The following is a 14,269-nucleotide window of genomic DNA, read 5'->3' on the forward strand; positions in this document are numbered from 1 at the left end:
AATAGGATTTAATCAGGGGATACATTTCCCCTATAGTGACTAAAATAGAGTGAGGACTTGGTTTGTAAGGACAATGTTCAAAAAGAGTGGCTGGTACATGCTTTTGCTTTGAAGATGAGTGGGCCTAAAATCAATGATACCCCAGTATCAACAAGCATATTCGCAACCTAGATGGTGATCTATCTCATCGTCCATTAAAGAACCAAAGGTCCTCAGAGAAATGGCTGACTCTAGGACTGGGGCAAGGAATATATATGATAAACCTGGAACATTTTGTTGTGCCAGAAAGTAAGAAAGTGTTAAACACGCCAACACGCACTCATGCACAATGGCTGCATATCTCAAAGGGATACAGAAGACAACTGAAAGAACTCCCAATGGCCGAAGCTGGAACAATTTGAACAACAAATAAATACCATAGTATTGGATTATAACCCAAAGTATAATATATATAGGAGTGAGTCCATACTGATGTAAATACATGACTAAATAAATAAATAGGAGAAAAGAGACAATCCCCTATGCAGAGGAATTTCAAACAACTTAGGTAGATACTCTGTACCCAAGGAGAAGAAGCATAACTCCCCACTCCACCAGTGTGAGCTGATTACAATGCCATGTTTTTGAAAAAATACAGCTTAGAAAGTAAAAACAATAAAATAAAGACTAATTTTACAGTGGAGAAATCTGACACACACTACCTCAGCCAGGTGATCAAGGACAACATAAGCCATGATAAGTCATGTTGATAGGGTGTGTCCTTGGTAGGATGTGATGAGATGGAACTTTGCCTCTGTGGTTTTCACTCTCTAAGCATATTACCGCAGCCTGATTTTGAGAAAAATCATCACACAAATCCCAATGGGGAGACACTCTACAAAACAACAACCGGTAGATGCCTCAAAATTCTCAAGGACATCAAAAATCGGGAGAGTCTGAGACGTATTCATAGTCAAGAAGAGCCCAGGGAGACGAAGATGAAATGTAATTTGGTGTCTTGTAGCAGATTCCAGAAAAGAAAAAAAGAGCCTTGGTAAAAATTGACAAATCTGTATAAAGTATAGACTTTTTGGTTAATAATGACATAACAATATTTGCTCATTGGTTGTGATAAACGTACCATATTAATTTAAGATGTTAAATTAGGGGAAATTGGTGTAGAGCTTATGAGAACTCTGTGTACTATCTTTGCAACTTTTCTGTAAATCTAATATTATTCTTAAAAAATTATTTTTTTTATTAAGAAACAGCATGTATGGCTTTTGGTTCCAGAAATTAAAAAGCAGGCAACTTACCAAAAAATTCAAAAATTATTTAAAAACATTTAGGGGAAATACCACACACAGTCCAACTGATTTTAATTTCTATTATGCCCCAAACTCAAACAAATATGCATAGTTATTTGCATATTCAATTTCTATTCATTTCTGAAATACCTTATTTAAAAGATATTTACTTATCTTTTTGACAGGGACATATTTTTAAAGGAGATTTTTATTTACATCTTGTTTGTAATGATATTTAGTTTGTATTTTTAAGGACACTGCGAATGACTGCCTAAATTAAGTTTATCCTGACCACTTTAAAAAATAACTACACTGACCACTCTTTAAAATTTTTTTTTTAATTATTATATTTTAAAGAGTAATCAGGGTAGTTATTTTTTTAGTGATTGTTATTTTAAACAATTGTTTTTAAATTGTTATTTTTTAAAGAGTGGTCAGGGTAGACTTCATTTAAGCATTCATATTGAGCAGAAATGTAAAAACAGTAAGGAAGCCAGTCGTGTGGACATCTAGGGACAGCCTGTGTAAAGGCAGTATGTGACTGACTCTTTTAAGGGGGAACAGAGAGACCAGTGTCCTAGCAGTGGTCAGGGTTGGGGAGCTGGGGAGGGTAGTGAGAAAAGAGGTCAGAGAGGACAGAGGGCAGTGGGGGGTAGCATATATAGGACCTACAGCATATATAGACCCACAAGCCATTTCAACACCTTTGACTGAGTAAGAAGAGTGGCCACTTGAAGTTTTCAAGCAGAGGAACAGAACCTGACTCCTTTTGGAAAGATTCACTCTGGCTGATGTGACCGTGAGAGGCAAGGATGAAATAGGCTGTTTCGGTCGTTCAGATGAGAGGTGATGGTGACTGGGACCACTTTAACAGTAGAGGTGATAAGAAGCAATTATATTTGATAAAAGCAGTTATATTTCAAACTTTTTTGTATAAAATTAGATATAAGGTAAGAGAAAGAGAAGCATCAAAAATAATTCAAAAAAACGACCAGGTATGGTGGCTCACACCTGTAATCCCAGCACATTGGGAGGCCAAGGCAGGAGGATCACGTGAGCTCAAGAGTTTGAGATCAGCCTTAGCAACATGGCAAAACCCTGTCTTTACAAAATACACACACACACACACACACACACACACACACACACACACACACAAATTAGCTGGGCTTGGTGGCATGCCTCTGTGGTCCTAGCTACTAGGGGGATCACCTGAGCCTGGGATGTTGAGACTGCAGTAAGCTGAGATCATGCCATTGTACTCCAGCCTGGGTGACAGAGTAAGACCCTGTCTATTAAAAAAAAAAAAAAAAAATCAAGAAACTATGTTTTGTGTTATGCATTTACACCCTAACTTATATCAAAGAATGTTTGGGGATTTGCCATATTTCACAAATCAAATCAACATTTAAGTCCCTTTATTAATGTGATGGCAGTTATGCTCTGTCCATTGCTCTACTCCTTGGTTTGGTATTTCCTGCATCCAGTCTTAGAGCTTCTTCCTGCATGGTATGTTTTGTCCTATTGTTTAGCCTTGAGGCTCCAGTAAAGCAACAAGTGGGCTGAAAGCAACTTTCCCAGAAAGGACAAAGCTTTGGGGCGCAAGAGAGATCTTCTTAGTGGGAAACTGCTCCTAGGAGAGGAAAGTACTATGATGCAAAAAACATGCGTTCTCTGCTTTTTCTGAATAAAACAAGAACCTACATATTATATTTTTAAATGCAGAAATACATGTAAATGTAATTTCATTAAACCATGCATTTATCCATTGAACCCTCAATTCAGACTAATGACTCCCATTCTTGTCTTAATGACCACACTAGGAAATTTTCTTTCATTATTATTAAGTAATTGAACTTGTATTTTTTTAAATTATTATTTTCATTTTAAAAATGAAGAAAATATTTTCAGTTACACAAATAGACGCTGCTATATAGACAAAACTTCCAATTCTCTTGAAATTGAACAGTAAGCATGTATTTGGCACTGCCATATTATAGTTTAAAATATGCACTGACCACGTGAAAAATGAAAGTCTGAATGTGACATGCAAGTGACCTAAGGTAACAGCATAAAAGTAGACCACACAAAGGGAAGCTGCACAGAAGCTGAGGAAAGACTATGTAAAGCTGGACAGAAGTTCGTCTTTGGTAATGCCAGGTGAATTTTAGCTCCTGGCATTTTTACCTCCCCTCGGATGGGCCTGACAAATTCACGCTTCCAGGAACATTTTAATACTGGCCACCTTTGCGCAAATAAATCAATTTAAATTGTTTATGTAGACATCATGTTTTGAAAACGGGCATAATCATATTCAGAATTTAAATCATTGTAAGGATTCATTGACATTTTATATAAAGTATTTAACGCTATGTCAGATGCATGTTCAACAAATTATTAATTACAATAGCAACTGAAAAATTATCAATTACAATAGCAAGAGAAAAATTATAAATTATAATAACAGTTGATATAATTATCAATAACAAATTATCAATCATTATTATTCATCATGAAATTCAGGGCACTTTGAGAAGACCCCAAAAGACTGTCATAACATACCTCATAAACAAGAGAAAAATCCTTCTAATAAAACTGTCCTCAATATAAACTACAACCCCTCATTCAGCTATGCAAGGAGACGGAGCAATGATATGAGAGACAATTATGTAAATACAGCCACCATCCCTATTTTCCAAAGTCCTGATTTCAGACATAGCCTTCGCTTGTTTCCATATACCATATTTCAGTGCCAAACAGCAGGTCCCAGCTTGCCTCTGACACTCTGAATTAGCATAAAATGTCATTGTCAAATCATATGTTCCCATTTTTAATTGTCAAAGAATTGTTTGCAATAATATCAAGTTTAATGGCTGCACAGCAATCACATCACCTGAAATATCTGTATTCCATGTAACACCCCATTGTCTCTGTACTACAGAAGTAGGCTCCAAGAAAGAAAAGAAATCAGCCCGTACATCTGAGCTTTCAGTCCAAAGGCAGAGAAGCCATGCAGAGTAAGCAGGAAATGCAGGGTGCTACTCGCAGCCTAGAGCAATCAATGCAAATCTATGCCACTGTTAGAAGGTGTTTTAATTCCAATAATAGACATCCTGTGATTGATGAATCTTTCACAGCTGTTTTCTACGTAGCTGCTTAATTCAAGCCTGCTGGCAGAGGTGGATGCTCACTTTAGCAAGTTGCCAACCCCAGAGTATCCTGCTTGGCTGCCAGCAGATTGAAAGGAGTGGCTAGGCCATAAGTTGGGGCCTAAGAGTTGGTGTGAAGTCAGTGCATAATGTGATGCGTCAAATTCCATCAGCTTCCTAATAACACCAACACACTGACAAATACAGCACTACGTGGTGGCTGATTCCATGGTCATTTCTGTCTTATCTTTCACATGGTCACCTAGAAATGCTTCCCCAGTGATCAAGCTTAATCCTATGGAAAGGCTTTGTCAAGAACCTCAAACTATCCAACCTTAGATAATATCATAACCACATCATAATATAATATCATAACCAGTCATCAGAGATGACTGTTGTTGGCACGCAGTTTTATTTGAGTACTGTCCTGTACTCCAGGTAGGAAAAAAGGTTGACACAGCCATTCTGAAAAACAAATTTGAAAATACATACGCCTCAAAACTCAGAAATCCTAATTCTTGCCATTTACTCCAGAGAAAACACAGCACAAATTAACAGGAAACATGTACACAGTTGCTTGTTAGAGTATTGTTCATGCTGTAAAACTTATAGTAACAAAAATTTGGAAACAATCTAAATGTCCGTTAGTGGAGGAATAATAAAATTGTGATATAACTGTGCCATGGAATACTATACTGCGGTGAGAAGAATCAAGGTACATTTGTCATTATAAATGTCAAAAACATAAGGGTAAATGATTTGAAAAAGGTGCAGTATGTATAGTTCATACCAAATAATGTATTTTTGTGAATTCTAAAATTATACACTAAGCAATACTTTATATGTTTTGGAATATATGTATATTAAGTCCTTGATGGGAGATAGATAGTTACATGTTCAGATTAAGTGCTAATTCACAGAAAGAGGTGGAAACTGGAAAAAGAGACAAAAGGAGACCACAGTAGCCATGGAGTTATTATTTGAAGAGATATGACATTGTGTTGGTATCAGGGAAGATGATTGACTCAGTTTGATTCTGTGTACCTAAGGTCCCGCATGGAGACAAGAAGTTAAGGAATGTCTTGTGAGGAGTGTGGCTTTAAGGACAAATGCAGTACAAGAAACTTGAGCTCTGCCTCAGCTCTTCCAACCAACCTCCCCTCCTGTGCCTGCTGCAATCTGTCCTCAGAAAAGGGAGCTGGAGGCTCAGACGTCATACACGGTTTAGGCATTGGCCTCTGTATGGACACTGACGACAAGGACTCCAGTTTCGAGAACATTTTGGTGACACTGTCACCCTGTGCTGCAAGCACATCCAAACCATCCACTCCCTGCCAACACTGAAGGTGTTTCAGAGACTATTAGACTGGACCCAAGCATTTACTAATCCATCATGCCATCATGTCCTCTGTAATGCTCTTCTCTCTGGCTCTGAGACCAGCCTGGCTAACACGGCGAAACCCCATCTCTACAAAAAATACAAAAATAAGCCAGGTGTAGTGGCATGGACCTGTAATCCCAGCTACTTGGGAGGCTGAGACGTGAGAATCTCTTGAACCCGGGAGACACAGGTTGCAGTGAGCCAAGATTGCACCACTGCACTCCAACCTGGGCAACAGAGTGAGACTCTGTCTCAATAAATAAATAAATAAATAGCCCAGGCATGGTGGTTCATGCCTTTAATCCCAGCACTTTAGGAGGCCAAGGCACGTGGATTACCTGAGATCAGGAGTTTGAGACCAGCCTGGCCAACATGGTGAAACCCCGTCTCTACTAAAAATACAAAAATTAGCTGAGCATGGTGGTGGACACCTGTAATCCCAGCTACTTGGGAGATTGAGGCAGGAGAATTGCTTGAACCTGGGAGGCGGAGGTTGCAGTGAGCTGAGATCGCGTCATTGCACTACAGCCTGGGGAACAAGAGCCAAACTCTGTCTCAAAATAAATAAAACAAAATAAAGGAAACAAAGGTGTCTCAATTCACTTCCATTGACCTAATAACAGAAATATTTCTAAAAACAACCAGAGTGGTTTAGCAGCTGTCTTTATTCACCTTTTCAGCAATGCAGACTAAATGCAGCTGACATTCATGTTGAAATAATTTGAGTATAAATTACTTTCAAATACTTCTTTCTTAAAATAGAGAAGGGTCTGTCCTTCATATTTGAAGATGACATTCATTCTGGTTATCCATAAAGCAGTGTGGTGAAATGGGTTTGTAACACTTATTTTAGTTTTCTTGGAATGTCTTTAACAGTTAAGTTCTCGTAAAAGATAAAATGGATTTAACTCTAGGCCCTATAATGGAAATTTGTTTGCCTCCAAGCTAAGTTTATAAAGTGGAACAGTAATAGTACTAAATGAAAAAACTCATGGAGAAACTCCACAGAAAGAACAGAAAATTCCAAAAAGTAACCCCTGGTCTATAGCTTCTGTGTGTTTCTTTTTGGGGGACTGGGGGCAGCTCTTCCATTTTACTTCATGCATTAGGCAAATCACTCAGTTGTAATTTTTCAGAACTGTGTGGCTCTTATGCAGAGGCACCTCTTACAGCTGCGAGGATACTTCTAAAAGCTTGGCTGCCCTCTGATTATCTACCCTTAGTCAGCCTGCTCTCTTTTAACTATTCTATGGCTACCAACTTATTGGATCATTTCCTAAAATAAAGCCAAGGGGATCCCTGCAGTAACTAGACTCATAGAAAGAGTTTTCCAACAGTGGAAACTCTTGGTTCATCACTTTGGCTGATTCAGATAGTGTGCAAAGAACTTCATCTACCAATGTCTATTACAACCACATGGTCAGTTCCCTGACCAAAGCCAACTGGAATCTTTTTCCTTCTTCCAGGATAAGGCTAAGGAAATTCAAATCTTGATGGTCTAAAATTGTCTAGGTATAAGAAGAGAATTAAGGCAGGAAAAGCTGAAGGAGAAAGGCAGACTTGGCCATAAAAGAGGCTCATCTACAGTTTCTTGTGGGAAGACAAGAGTCTGTTGGAAACCAAAGTAGAATCTCTGCACATCTGCACCAAGACAAAGCTTCTGAGAAATGGAGAGATCAGCTCTGCTTATTAAAATAATAATAATTATAATGTCTGTTTAATCATTAATTCTGAATAGTGTTCAAATCACTAGTTCTGAATAGTCATCAAATTAACAAAGTATTATACAAGTTAACACTAATTCAATTGTCTTGAGAGTCATTAAATTGATTTCACAGTAAGTAGAAGGGTAGGGGTATTTTATGACAAAAGTATGAAAAGAGAAGAATCCCAGGAGTACTGAAAACAACAATAAAATTTTCTCAATTTTGCCCCACGAAATCCTACTTAAAATAGCTTTAGGGGTTCACTACATTCTCTATTCTCCTTGAGCAACATTTGAGCAACTTTTCCCATTGGCCATCAGCAAGCAATGGAGGTGTGTTTGAGCAGTCTAAAATGATGATCCATACAGATTCAGGAACTCCCTAATTATTTCCAGTTAGGCCCATAAAAGTGAAAGATGCCTGAGATGTGCCATCGCTCATATTGTTCTAGGGCTTAGTTTTTTTAACTTTCCCAAACAAAGAAATGGCTATAATTCTGTGTATACTACAGAACTTCTACATCTGCCGTATCTAGGACAGCCATATTATCTGATAATATTAATGTTTGTTAATGCATTAATTATTAACAACATTTAATCATTTAAATAAAGGTGACTTTGTAACTCAGGAATGGAAAACCAAACATCATATGTTCTGACATGTGGGAGCTATGCTATGAGAACGCAAAGGCATAAGAATGATACAGTGGACTTTGGGGACTTGGGGGTGAAGATTGGAAGGGGGGGTGAGGGGTAAAAGGCAACATATATGGTGCAGTATATATTGATCAGGTTGCATCAGGATCTCACAAATCACCATTAAAGAATTTACTCATGTAACCAAATACCACCTGTACCCCCAATAACTTATGGAAAAAATTAAAAACAAATGAGGGTGGCATTGAATTATTGAATGAATATAATTCCCCAATACATTTTAAGGAGGTTGGAGGGTGCTAACCACAGGGCATTTTGCAAGCATTGTAATAAGTTAGGAGAGGCAAATTCTACACATAATAAAGATGAGGGATTTGTAAAATTTGAGAAATATTTGAGAGCAGGAGATTACATTTAGGGAAATCTGAGTGCTTTACAGAAGGAAAGATGAAAAGAGACAAAAAGAACCCAGGACCAAAAAAAAAAGAAAAAGAAAAGAAAAGGCCACTATATGAACTTTTCTAAGTTCTAAATGTTTTTATGAGACAACTCACTCCTCTGCTTTTCCTAGCAGATCTTCAGTAGATTCTACGCTAACCAATGCTTGCTTCTCTCTTACTAGAATGGGGGAGAACATAGATAGTTTCAAGAGGATGATAAAGGGACAACTGACATCTGGGTCACCTATCGTGTGTTTCAGTAGCTTCCGCCATACACCACGTATGATATTAAGCCAATTCTCCAACATAGCTGAATCCCTTTTTCTCATTCATTATCTTACATTATCTACATTGGTCAACGCTTACATATTCACTCAACAAATATCCATTGAACACTAACTTTTTAGGGGATAGTTAGCTAGATCTTTGAGAAAGTCAGAGTTGAATCGACATTTATCTTGCCTTTGAAAGGAAAACAATCCAACAGGAACAGTGAGACCTAGGCACTGGTAACTATAATACAGTGTAGAAATTGAGAGATGCTGTAAGAATGGAAGATTAAAGCATTTAATCGAAGGGAAAGGAGTTAAGAAAGAATGTGTAGAGGATTTAGGACTTCAGTTGATTCTGAGAGTAGATTCAAAATCAATCACAATCAATGAGTCAGATGTTTCCAACAAAACAGTGATCTGCAATTCAGAATTCTGTTGTGCTGATAGTTACTGCAATAAAATGTTTCACCCCCTTGCAAAGGCTCATAGTCCAAAGGTATATGATTTTGATAGAAGAACAAATCCATTATGTGATTCATACTCTACCTATAGCAACCAAATGTGACATGAAGAATAACAAAAAGAAAAAAAAAAAAAACCTGTACTTGAGAGACATTAAACGTACATGTTTTATTAGTCCGTTTCTACACTGCTATAAACAACTACCCAAGACTGGGTAATTTATAAAGTAAAAATGTTTAATTGACTCACAGTTCTGCAGGCATAACAGGAAGCACGACTGGGAGCCTTCAGGAAACTTACAGTCACGGCAGAAGGCAAAGCGGAAGCCAGCACTTCTTACCATGGTGGATCTCTTCTTACTAGAGAAAGAGAGAGCAAACTGGGAAGTGCCACGCACTTTAAAAAAAAAAACACAGCTCATGATAACTCACTCATTATCAAGAAAACAGCAAGAGGGAAGTTTGCCACTTGACCCAATCACCTACCACCAGGCCCCACCCCTGACACATGGGGATTACAATTCCAGGTGAGATTTGGAGGGAGCCAAATCTCATTCCAGATGAGAGCCAAACCATATCCAATGTATTCTGCAATTCTTTGACATTTTATTATTTCTAAAGAATGCAGGGGGCCGGGCGCGGTGGTTCACGCCTGCAATCCCAGCATTTTAGGAGGCCAAGGTGGGTGGGTCACCTGAGGTCAGGAGTTCGAGATTAGCCTGGCCAACATGGTGAAACCCTGTCTCTACTAAGAATACAAAAAAATAAAAATAAAAATAAATAAGCCAGGCGTGGTGGCAGGTGCCTGTAATCCCAGCTACGCCAGAGGCTGAGGCAGGAGAATCGCTTGAACCTGGGAAGCGGAGGTTGCAGTGAGCCGAGATCGTGTTACTGCACTCCAGCCTGGGCAACAGAATAAGACTCCATCTCAAAAAAAGAAAGAATAAAAATACTCATCCTCTATAATCACGTAAAATATGTCTCATCCTTCCAAAACTATGACATTGCCCTTCCAAAGTGGAAATCAAACTAGGGAACGGAGACTTATAGAAGCCGAAAACTGGTAACTTTAGGATAATAATTCTACTAAAATTTGTTAGTCTATCATTTTAATTATAAAATGATAAAAATAATTAGATTACACAGAAAAAGGTAAACTCCGATTTAAAATACAACTGTAATGGGGGAGAAAGCAGTTTTTCTTAAAGAATATTATTCTAGGCCCTTACTCAATAGTGTCAGTAGCCTTTAGATTCCTTTATCACAGCTTAACCTGGTGCTGCTTTATAGAAGTGTTCACATCTGTAATGAGGCTTGAACCCCAAACACTAACACATTCAACCACAAGCTAAATGCAATTGTTGAATATTAATGAATTTATTGTAGGAGGAGCTACTGAGTTTTCACACATTGTCTTATTCAAAGCTGACTCTATTTCAGCAGAACTCTGCCACCATCTGTCATGATACCAAATATGACTGATCATGAAATAAATAAATGACTGAAAAAATGTGTTCAATTACTTCCTTTTGAGCTTACCAGACAGCAAGGGTCAATCCAGGCCAACGTTAGTTTGCCACTATTTCTAGCTTTCTACGGTTCTCACTGCCACTACACTCCTAATAATTACATATTTCCTAATATCGCTAGACCTAATTTTGTGTTTATGCAAAACAGAAGTGCAGATCCTGCAGAAGTGTCTCACATTATATAAACTGCAGATACATTAGAACTGATTATTAAGTCCTGGTTTCTTTTCCCTCCCCCACCACAAACACACACACACACACACACACACACACACACACACACACGCACACATCCTAATTACTCACTACATTTGGGCATGCTACATAAAATAAACAAATGAGTCAAAAAATTTAAGCTCCTTATGCTTCTAGATGGGACCTAGGAGTAATGGGTGCAAGAACGGATAAGCCTGGATCATGGGAATATTGTGCCTGGAGACCTCATATGAGGTCAGTACTTTCACTGGATTACTTTTAGCTGTCATGTCATGAGCCTTGTCCTATGACATTCCTTTTTTTTTTTTTTGCCACTCAGATGTTGTTGGGAATATTTTTCATGATAGGACACAAAGTTCTCTCTGTGAGCAACCACTGGAGAATGTTTTGGTTTTTTTTTTTTTTTTTTTTTCATTTCCAGTTCCAACAATAGATGTATTTCTCGTAAGTTCCTAGCTTTGCTTTTCATCCTATAGGTGACGTGAGTTGTGAAATTCATCATGTTTCCTTTTTTGTATTTACTGCTATGAAACCCAACCCCAGACAAGTCCATGATCCATCGCTTCTGAAAACAGTCTCCCAGATGCCTAGAGCACAAGAATCAAGGGGCCATTCTCAGGATGCCTTGCTAGCCTCAGATTCTGGCCTCACAGCCCAGCAGGTGTGCAGCATGGTGGCTAACTGGCTCTCAGTTCACCTTATTTTTTCTTAGTTCATGATTTCCTCACTTACGTGTATTATTATTTTGTAGACAGTTTTAATATATCTATCTTCAATCTGAAGAGTATAAGTAGATTGTTTAAAGCTACAGAAAACCTAATGCTCATCAAAATTTCCCAAATTTTTCTGCTGTATTATTAGGACTTTCAGAGAGATTGTGAGCCTCCACTGGTATTTGTATCATGTTCACAGATTTGTGCACTTATAAAATTGTTTAGCTAACCAAAAAGGGAGACCCCATATTGCAATGTTTAACCAAGCAGGTTTTAGAGCCAGTCTAATGGAGTTCAACTTCCAGCTCTGTCATTTAACAGCTGTGAGACCAAAGGAAAATTACTTAACCTCTCTTGGTTTCCTCATCACATAAAATAAGAATAAAAGTAGTAACTACTTCATAAGGTTATTATGAAGAGTAAATGAATTAGGTGAAAAGATTTAGCATAGTGCCTAGAGGCTGGTAAATAATATAAAAGCATTTACGTCATTGGTGTATCCAATCTAAATTCTTTGTGTTGTATCTGGTACATTTAAAACATCTTCTTAACATTCTTACCTATTATATAAGTATTAAGCATCATTGTGAGTAGTTAAAAAATGAAAGTAACCTGCACAGAAAGTGAAATAATCCCCCAAATTAAAAAGCAACCTACATAATGGTAGAAAAATATTTGCAAACCATTTATGGTTATTATCCAAAATATAAAAGATTTTGGATAAAAGATTATGATCCAAAATATACAAGGAACTCAATAGCAAGAAAACAACCCAATTTTTTAAATGAGCAAAGAACCCGAATAGACATTTTTCCAAAGAAGACACACAAATGGCCAACAGGCATACAAAGAGGTGCTCGTCATCATGAATCATCAGAGAAATGAAAACCAAAACCACAATGAGATATCACCTCACACCTGTTAGGATGGTTATTAATAAAAGAAAAAGAGATAATGAGTGTTGGTGAGAGTACAGAGAAAAGGGAACTTTGTACACAGTTGGTGAAAATGTAACTTGGTAAAGCCATTATGGAAAACAATATGGAGGTTTCTCAAAAAATTAAAAAGAGAACTACTCCAGAAATCCCACTTCTGGGTATATATCTAAAGGAAATAAAATCAGCATTTTTGAAGTTATTTTAAATTATAAGATATTATCTTTTATATAAATGTTACCATATTATATAAGTTTATATTTATAATTTATAATTTCATAATATATTAAAATATTATCTTTTATATAATCATTTCATATGATAAAAAGATATTTTATCATGTAAAATCAGCATCTATACCACCATGTTCATTGCAGTATTATTCACACTAACCAAGATATGTAAACAACTTAGCGCCGATCAATGGATAAAGAAATTGTAATATATCAAGAGGTGAATTTTTTGTCTTCACCTCTTGGCATAATGCTATTTAAAAGGCTTGTATTTTCTCTTTATACAATTTTCACCTTTACTTTCAAAGTGTTTTGTTGTAGTTGGCTGTTGCAGAGAGCGCATTGTCCTATCATTTGTAAACCTGGCCTGCTTTCTACGTTCATGGTATGGAAACGATGTGATTCTTTGTACAGTTTTATGCTGATGCTCCTTGTAATGCAGTAGAGGCTATTTTGCCTTCCCTCTTCTTTCTCAGTCATTTTGTAAACTCCATAATTATGAAGTGATTGCTTGAGAAAATAACATATAAACATAGAATAGAGTAGACTGATCAAGATGGTTTACAATTTCCTTTTTTAAACTGGGTTATTTATTATGTATTTCTGAACCACTTGGCAGAGAAATTCACAGTACTTAATGTTCATATTTTGAGTAAAGGAAGCTAAAACCATATTTGCTTTTTGATACTACATGCATTAGCAAAAGGTTATGTAAGTTTGTGAAGTAATATTTAACATCTCAAAAAATAATCTTGCATGTTCCATAGTTTTGTATTAAATCAGTCATGTCATAGTCACTTCATCAAGTACAAATAGGTCATTTACTTGTTTGCAGTAGTAGAGTAACATATTCTCCCTTACAGCTTCAGACAGTATCTATAGACTTATAGTTCAAATATAATACCTGAATATCCCAAGTAGTTCTCCCTAAACCCAGTTGAGCACAGAAGAGAGGTAACAGGGAGGTGCAGTGTGTGGAAGCTGCAAACAAGTAGGCCAAAATGAACATAATCTACACAGAAAATTAAATAACCAACACAAAAAAGAAACTTGCAGAATGGGAGAAAATATTTTCAAACCATGTATCTGATAAAGGATTATTATCCAAAATATATAAGGAACTCAACATCAAGAAAACAAACAAACCAATTTTTTAAATGGGCAAAGACCCTGATTAGACAGAATTCGCATCTTGCATTGGTAATATACCAGAGCCCTATTAGTTTAGTGGTTAGGTATGAAGATAGGAAACACTTTCTGTAATCATATGAAAAAGCTGAACAAACTTAAAG

At 37.0% G+C, this 14,269-nt stretch overlaps 1 long non-coding RNA gene across 1 annotated transcript in view; it reads right to left on the bottom strand.

Moving 5' to 3' along the window:
• The window catches only part of LOC139357012 (uncharacterized), a 584,556-nt gene that overhangs the window by 510,698 nt on the left and 59,589 nt on the right, over positions 1-14,269 (bottom strand). The window contains exon 2 of the long non-coding RNA XR_011609618.1: positions 9,602-9,711. This is a non-coding gene — a long non-coding RNA (uncharacterized lncRNA). The remainder of the gene's footprint in view (positions 1-9,601; positions 9,712-14,269) is intronic.

The sequence above is a fragment of the Macaca nemestrina genome, chromosome 11 (genome assembly GCF_043159975.1).
Source record: "Macaca nemestrina isolate mMacNem1 chromosome 11, mMacNem.hap1, whole genome shotgun sequence".
Classification (NCBI taxonomy): Eukaryota; Metazoa; Chordata; class Mammalia; order Primates; family Cercopithecidae; genus Macaca; species Macaca nemestrina.